This window comes from Pongo pygmaeus, chromosome 1, assembly GCF_028885625.2.
Source record: "Pongo pygmaeus isolate AG05252 chromosome 1, NHGRI_mPonPyg2-v2.0_pri, whole genome shotgun sequence".
Taxonomy (NCBI): domain Eukaryota; kingdom Metazoa; phylum Chordata; class Mammalia; order Primates; family Hominidae; genus Pongo; species Pongo pygmaeus.
Genome location: NC_072373.2, coordinates 118,668,484 through 118,676,462, shown reverse-complemented (window position 1 = coordinate 118,676,462; position 7,979 = coordinate 118,668,484). Strand labels below are relative to the sequence as shown.

At 34.2% G+C, this 7,979-nt stretch overlaps 1 long non-coding RNA gene across 1 annotated transcript in view; it reads right to left on the bottom strand.

Annotated features, from left to right (window-relative positions):
• Window positions 1-2,072: 2,072 nt before the first annotated feature.
• Window positions 2,073-7,979, bottom strand: part of LOC134738196 (uncharacterized) — a 30,235-nt gene continuing 24,328 nt past the window's right edge. The window contains exon 2 of the long non-coding RNA XR_010123807.1: window positions 2,073-2,460. This is a non-coding gene — a long non-coding RNA (uncharacterized LOC134738196). The remainder of the gene's footprint in view (window positions 2,461-7,979) is intronic.

Below are 7,979 nucleotides of genomic sequence, written 5' to 3'. Positions count from 1 at the left end.
TGTGTCTTTGCTTTTATTAATTCCAAAGAATGTCTTGATTTTTGTCTTGATTTCATTATTTACCCAAAAATCATTCTGGAGCAAGGTTTCACATTTCTATGTAATTGTATGGTTTTGAGCAAACTTTTTAGCCTTGGTGTTCATTTTTATTGCACTGTGGTCTGTGAGTGTGGTTGGTATGATTTTGGTTTTTCTGAATTTGCTGAGAATTATTATATGGCCAATTGTGCAATCAGTTTTAGAGTATGTGCCATGCACAGATGAGATGTATATTCTGTTGCTTTTGGATGGACAGTTCTGTAGATGTCTGTTAGATCCATTTAGTCAAGTGTCAAATTCGAGGCCTGAATATCTGTCTTAGTTTTCTGCCTTGATGATTTGTCCAATCCTGTCAGTGGGGTGTTGAAGTCTCCCACTATTATTTTGTGGTTATCTAGTCTCATTGAAGGTCTCTAAGAACTTCCTTTATGCATCTGGGTGATCCTGTGTTAGGTGCATATATATTTAGGATAGTTAAGTTCTTCTTCTTGAACTGAACCCTTTACCATTATATAATACCTTTTTTTATCTTTTTTGATCATTGTTGTTTTAAAGTCTGTTTTCTCTGAAATTAGAATAGCAACCTGTACTTTCTTTTTTGTTTTTCATTTCCTTGGTAGATTTTTCTCCATACCTGTACTTTGAGGCTATGTGTGTCCTTGCATGTGAGATTGGTCTCTTGAAGACAACATAGAATTGGGTCTTGCTTCTTTATCCATTTGCCACTATGTGGCTTTTAAGTGGGGTATTTAGTCCATTTATGTTCAAGGATAATAATGATATGTGTGGATTCGATCCTGTCATCATGGTGGTATTCAGATTTGTTTGTGTAGTTGCTTTTTATTGTCAGTGGTCTATGTACTTAAGTGTGTTTTTGTGGTGGTCAGTAATGGTCTTTTGTTTTCACATTGAGCATTCTCTTAAGAACCTCTTGAAAGCAGGTCTGGTGTTAATGAATTTCCTTAGCATTTGCTTGTCTAAAAAGGATCTTATTTCTCCTTTGCTTATAAAGTTTTGTTTGGCTGCATATGAAATTCTTTGTTGGAATTAAAAAAAAATACTGAATATAGGCCTCCAGTCTCATCTGGCTTGAAGGGTTTCTGCTGAAAGGTTCACTGTTAGCCTAATATGGGTCCCTTTGTAGGTGACCTGCCCCTTCTCTCTAGCTGCCTTTAACATTTTTTCTTTCATTTTGACCTTGGAGAATCTGATGAGTCTGTGTCTTGAGGTAGTCTTCCTGTGTAATATTTCAGAAAAATTCTCTGCATTTCCTGAATTTAAATGTTGGCCTCCCTAACGAGGTTGGAAAAATTTTCATGAACTATATATCCTCAAATATGTTTTCCAAGTTGCTTCCTTTCTCTCACTGTCTTGCAAGAATGCCAATGAGTCATAGATTTGGTCTCCTTACATAATCTCATATTTCTCAGAGGTTTTGTTCATTCTCTTTTTCTTTATTTTTGTCTGACTAAAATGATTCAAAGAATCAGTTTTCAATCTCTTAGATTCTTTTCTCAGCTTGTTTTATTCTGTTATTAATACTTGTGATTGTATTATGAAATTCTTGTAGTGAGTATTTCAGCTCTATAGCTCAGCTTGGTTCTTTCTTAAAATATCAGGACTTTAAGCAAATCTGAATACATTCAAAGGGCCAAAATTTTGAAAGATACTCACTTTGACAACAGTAAAAAAATTAAGCTATTTGCTATTACTTTCAATGCCAAAAACAGCAATTTATTTTGCACCAGTCTAATAGAAATCAGTGACAAAAAAATTAACTTAAAAAATACTCTAGGTGCACACACCCTTCCACACTGCTGCTGCTGCTAATGCTCCATCTTTCCATCTTTCTCATTTCACCTCTTGTATCATTTTATTGAATTCTTAGATTGTGTTTCAACTTTCTCCTGAATCTTGATAATATTTGTTTCTATCCAGATTCTGAATTCTATGTTTGTCATTTCAGCCTGGTTAAGAATCATTGCTGGGGAACTAATCTGATCATTTGTAGGTAAGAAGACATGCTGACTTGTTTTTATTATTTTATTTTATTTGAAGTTTGGGAATACATATGCAGGATGTGCAGTTTTGTTACATAGGTAAACATGTGCCATGGTGGTTTGCTGCACCTATCAATCCATCACCTAGGTATTAAGCCCCACATGTATTAGCTATTTATCCTGATGCTTTTCCTCCCACTACACTCTCAACAGGCCTTGGTGTGTGTTGTTCCCCTCCCTGTGTCCATGTGTTCTCATCATTCATCTCCCACATATTAGTGAGAACACGTGGTGTTTGGTTTTTTGTTCCTGTGTTAGTTTGCTGAGGATAATGGCTTCCAGCTACATCCATGTCTCTGCAAAGGTTGCACTGAGCCGAGATCACACCAATGCACTCCAGCCTGGGCAACAGAGTGAGATTCTGTCTCAAAAAAAAACAAAAAACAAACAAACAAAAAAACTGTAGTCTTTATCTCTGATAATACTCCATATCTTAAAAACTGTTTTCCCTCAAAATAATATTGTCCCACTGGGTTTTATATAATTAACATTTTTATCATTCATCATTTTATCCTTTTTTGAAAATCTATGTCCTCATGTTTAAAGTGCATTTTCTAAAAACACAATATAATTATCTTATATTTTTGATACAAGAAGAAAGTCACAAATTTTTAATAGGTACTCCTATCAATAAATTATGCATATTTCCCCACTTTTTTCTGCTAGGATAAATTTTATTAAACATTACAAGAAAAAAGTTTCAAATATGCACATTTTTCTTCACACAATAAAGTACTTTTGCTCTGATGCACAATTGTATACATAATTTTAAATCCTCCCAAAGTTAACATACTTACCAGTATTAAAAATAATTACCTCATGCTCTACAATCTCTTTTGAGCTGTAAGTGTGTGTGGCTGTGTGTGTGTAATTTAGGCTAAATTCTAAGAGTAGTCAGTAACCCTGATCAGAAATTCACATTCCCATCGTTGTCAATTAACATTTGATCAGAAAGGTTGCATTCCACAAGCAGTTTCTGCAAGGCTTTAACTAACTTTATCTTAGATAAACACAAAACATTTGTTTAATTAGCATAATGAATAGTAGAAGTATTTTTCAAATAATGACTAGTTAGCATAATAGATGATAGAAGTATGGATCAAATGGTAGATCTACTTTTAGTTTCATAAGGAATCAACATACTTTTTTCCATAGTGGTTGTAATAGTTTATATTCCCACCAGCAGTGTAAAAGTGTTCCCTTTTCACCATTTCCATGCCAAAATCTATTATTTTTTGAGTTTTTAATTACGGTTATTCTTGCAGGAGTAAGGCAGCATTGCATTGTGGTTTTGATTTGCATTTCCCTGATAATTAGTGATGTTGAGCATTTTTTCATGTTTGTTGGCCATGTGTATATCTTCTTTTGAGTATTGTCTATTCATGTTCTTAGCCCACTTTTTGATGGGATTTTTTTTTCTTGCTGATTTGAGTTACTTGTAGATTCTGAATATTAGTTCTCTGTAGAATGCATAGTTTATGAAAATTTTCTCCCAGTTTATGGGTTGTCTGTTTGCTCTGCTGATATTTACTTTGCTGTGCAGAAACATTTTAGCTTAATTAAGTCCCATCTATTCATCTTTGTTTTTGTTGCATTTGCTTTTGGGTTCTTGGTCATTAAATTTTTGCCTAAGCCAATGTCTACAAGGGTTTTTCTGATGTTATCTTCCAGGATTTTAATGGTTTCAGGTGTTAGATTTAAGTCTGGTTCATCTTGAGTTGATTTTTGAGTTGATTTTGTTGAGAGATGAGGATCCAGTTTCATTCTTCTACATGTGGCTTGCCAACCATCTCAGCACCATTTGTTGAATATGGTGTCCTTTCCCTACTTTATGCTTTTGTTTGCTTTGTTGAAGATCAGTTGGCTGTAAGTATTTGGGTTTATTTCTGCATTCTGTATTCTGTTGCATTGGTCTATGTGCCTATTTTTATACCAATACCATGCTGTTTTAGTGACTAAAGCCTTATAGTATAGTTTGAATTCGGGTAATGTGATGCCTCCAGATTTATTCTTTTTGCTTAGTCTTGCTTTGGCTATGCAGGCTCTTTTGTGGTTCCATATAAATATTAGGATTTTTTTTTTTTAGTTCTGTGAGGAATGATGATGATATTTTGATAAGAATAGCATTGAATTTGTAGATTGCTTTTGGCAGTATGGTCATTTTCACAATATTGATTCTACCCATCCATGAGGATGGGATGTATTTCCCTTTGTGTCATCTATGATTTCTTCAGGCAGTGTTCTGTAGTCTTCCTTGTAGAGGTCTTTCACCTCCTTGGTTAGGTGTATTCCTAAGTATTTTAATATTTTGGCAGCTGTTGTAAAAGGGATTGAGTTCTTGATTTCATTCTCAGGTTGGTCACTGCTGTCGTATAGCAGTGCTACTAATTTGTGTACATTTATTTCCTATCCTGAAACTTTACTGAATTCATTTATTAGATCTAGGAGCTTTTGGATGAGTCTTTAGGGTTTTCTAGGTATACAATTTTATCATCAGCAAACAGTGACAACTTGACTTCCTCTTTACTGATTTGAATGCCCTTTATTTCTTTCTCTTGTCTGATTGCTCTGGCTAGAAGTTTTAGTACTATGTTGAATAGAAGTGGCAAAAGTGGGCATCCTTGTTTTGTTCCAGTTCTCAGAGGGAATTCTTCCAACTTTTTCCCATTCAGTATAACGTTGGCTGTAGGATTGTCATAGATGGCTTTTTTTTCACCTTAAGTTATGTCCCCTTTATGCTGATTTTGCTGAGGGTGTTAATTATAAAGTGATGCTGGATTTTGTCAAATGCTTTTTCTGTGTCTATTGAGATGATCATGTGATTTTTGTTTTTAATTCTGTTTATGTGGTGTATCATTATTTATTTACTTGCTTATGTTAAACCATCCTTGCCTCCCTGATATGAAACCCACTCAATCATGGCATATTATTTTTTTCAATGTGCTGTTGGATTCAGTTAGCTAGTATTTTGTTGAGGATTTTTACATCTATGTTCATCAGAGATATTGGTCTGTAATTTCTTTTTTTATTATGTCCTTTCTTGGTTTCGGTATTAGGGTGACACTGGCTTCACAGAATGATTTAGGGAATATTCCATCTTTCTCTATCTTTTGGAATAGTTTCAGGAGGATTAGTACCAATTCTTCTTTGAATATCTTATAAAATTCAGCTGTAAATCCATATGGTCCTGGACTTTTCTTTTGTTGGCAATTTTTATATTATCATTCCAATCTTGCTGCTTGTTATTGGTCTGTTCAGTTTCTATTTCTATTTCTTCCTGCTTTAATCTAGGAGGGTTTTATATTTCCAGGAATTTATCCATCTCCTCTAGGTTTTCTAGTTTGTGTACATAAAGTTGTTCATAGTAGCCTTGAATAGTCTTTTGTGTTTCTGTGGTATCAATTGTAATATCTCCCATTTTGTTTCTAATTGAGTATATTTGGAATTTCTCTCTTGTTTTCTTGGTTAATCTCACTAATCATCTATCAATTTTGTTTATCTTTCAAAGAACCAGATTTTTGTTTCATTTATCTTTTGTAACTTTTTTGTTTTAATTTCATTTAGTTCTTCTCCAATCTTTGTTATTTCTTTTCTTCTGCTGGGTTTGGGTTTGGTTTGTTTTTGTTTCCCTAGTTACTTGAGGTGTGACCTTAGATTGTTTATCTGTACTCTTTCAGACTTTTTGATGTAGGCAGTTAATGTTATAAACTTTCCTCTTAGCACCACTTTTGCTATATCCCAGAGGTTTTGATAGGTTATGTCACTATTATCATTCAGTTCAAATAATTCTTTAATTTTCATATTGATTTTATTATTGACCCAATAATCATTCAGGAGCAGATTATTTAAGTTCCATGTATTTTCATGGTTTTGAAGGTTCTTTTTGGAGCTGATTTTTAATTTTATTCCGCTCTGGTCTGAAAGAGTACTTGATATAGTTTTGATTTCCTTAAATGTATTGAGACTTGTTTTGTGGCCTATCATATGGTCTATCATGAAGAATGTCCCATGTGCTGATAAATAGAATGTATATTCTGAAGTTGTTGGGTAGAATATTTTGTAAATATGTGTTAAGTCCATTTGTTCTAGGATATAGTTTAAGTCCGTTGTTTCTTTGTTGATGTTCTGTCTTGATGACCTGTCTAGTGGTATCAGTGGAGTACTGAAGTCCCCCACTATTATTGTGTTGCCATCTATCTCATTTCTTAGGTTTAGTAGTAATTGTTTTATAAGTTTGGGAGCTCTAATGTTAGGTGTATATATATTTAAGACTGTGATGTTTTCCTGTTGGACTGTTCTTTTTATCATTATATGATGTCCCTGTGTGTCTTTTTTTATTATCTGTTTTTGCTTTAAAATCTGTGTTGTCTGATAGAATAGCTACTCCTGCTTGCTTTTGGTGTCCATTTCCATGGAATATTTTTTCCCACTCCTTTTCCTTAAATTTATTTGAGTCCTCATGTGTTAGATGACTCTCTTGAAGACAGCAGATACTTACTTGGTTGATGATTTCTTATTCATTCTGCCATTCCATATCTTTTAAGTGGAGCAATTAGGCCATTTATATTCAACGTTAGTATAGAGATGTGATGTACTATTCTATTCATGGTGCTAGTTGTTGCCTTAATACTTAACTTGGTTTCTCTCTCTCTCTCTCTCTCTCTCTCTGTGTTATTGTTTTATAGGCCCTATGAGATTTATGCTTTAATGAGGTTCTATTTTGTTGTATTTTGAGGTTTATTTCAAGATTTAGAACTCCTTTTAGAAGTTCTTGTAGTGCTGGCTTGGTAGTGGTGAACTCTCAGCATTTGCTTTTCTGAAAAAGACTTTATCTTTCCTTCATTTACAAGGCTTAGTTTCACTGGATACAAAATTCTTGGCTGATAGTTGTTTTGCTTAGGGAAGTTAAAGATAAGACCCCAAATCCCTTCTAGTTTGTAGGGTTTCTGCTGAGAAATCTGTTAATTTGATAGGTTTTCCTTTACAGGTTACCTGATGCTTTTGCCTCACAGCTCTTAAGACTCTTTCCTTTGTCTTGACTTTAGATAACCTGACGATTACATGCCTAGGTGATGATCTTTTTGTAATGAATTTCCTGGGTTTTCTTTGAGCTTCTTTTATTTCGATATCTAGATCTCTAGCAAGGCCAGGGAAGTTTTCCTCAATTATTCCCTCAAATAAGTTTCTAAACTTTTAGATTTGTCTTCTTCCTTGGGAACGCCAATTATTCTTAGGTTTGGTCATTTAACATAATCCCAAACTTCTTGGAGGCATTGTTCATTTCTTTTACTCTTTTTTCTTTGTCTTTGTTGGATTGGGTTAATTAAAAAGCCTTGTCTTCAAGCTCTGAAATTCTTCCTTCTACTTGTTCAATTCTAGTGTTGAAACTTTCCAGTGTATTTTGCATTTCTCTAAGTGTGTCTTTCATTTCCAGAAGTTGTGATTGTTTTTTATTTATGCTATTTCTCTGGATATTTTTTCACCCATATTCTGTGTTATTTTAAAAAATGTTTTAAAGTTGAATTTCATGTTTTTCTGGTGCCTCCTTCAGTAGCTTAATAATCAATCTTCTGAATTCTCTTTCTGGCAATTCAGAGATTCCTTCTTGGTTTAGATCCATTGCTGGTGAGCTAGTGTGATCTTTTCAGGATGTTAAAGAACCTTGTTTTATCATATTACCAGAATTTATTTTCTGGTTTCTTCTCATTTGGTTAGACTATGTCAGAGGAAAGATCTGGGGTTCAGGCGCTGCTATTCAGATCCTCTTGTCCCATAGGGTGATCACTTGATGTGGTGCTCTCTTTCTTCCTCTAGGGATGGGGCTTCCTGAGAGCAAGACTGCAGTGATTATTATTGCTTTTCTGGGTCAAGCCACCCAGC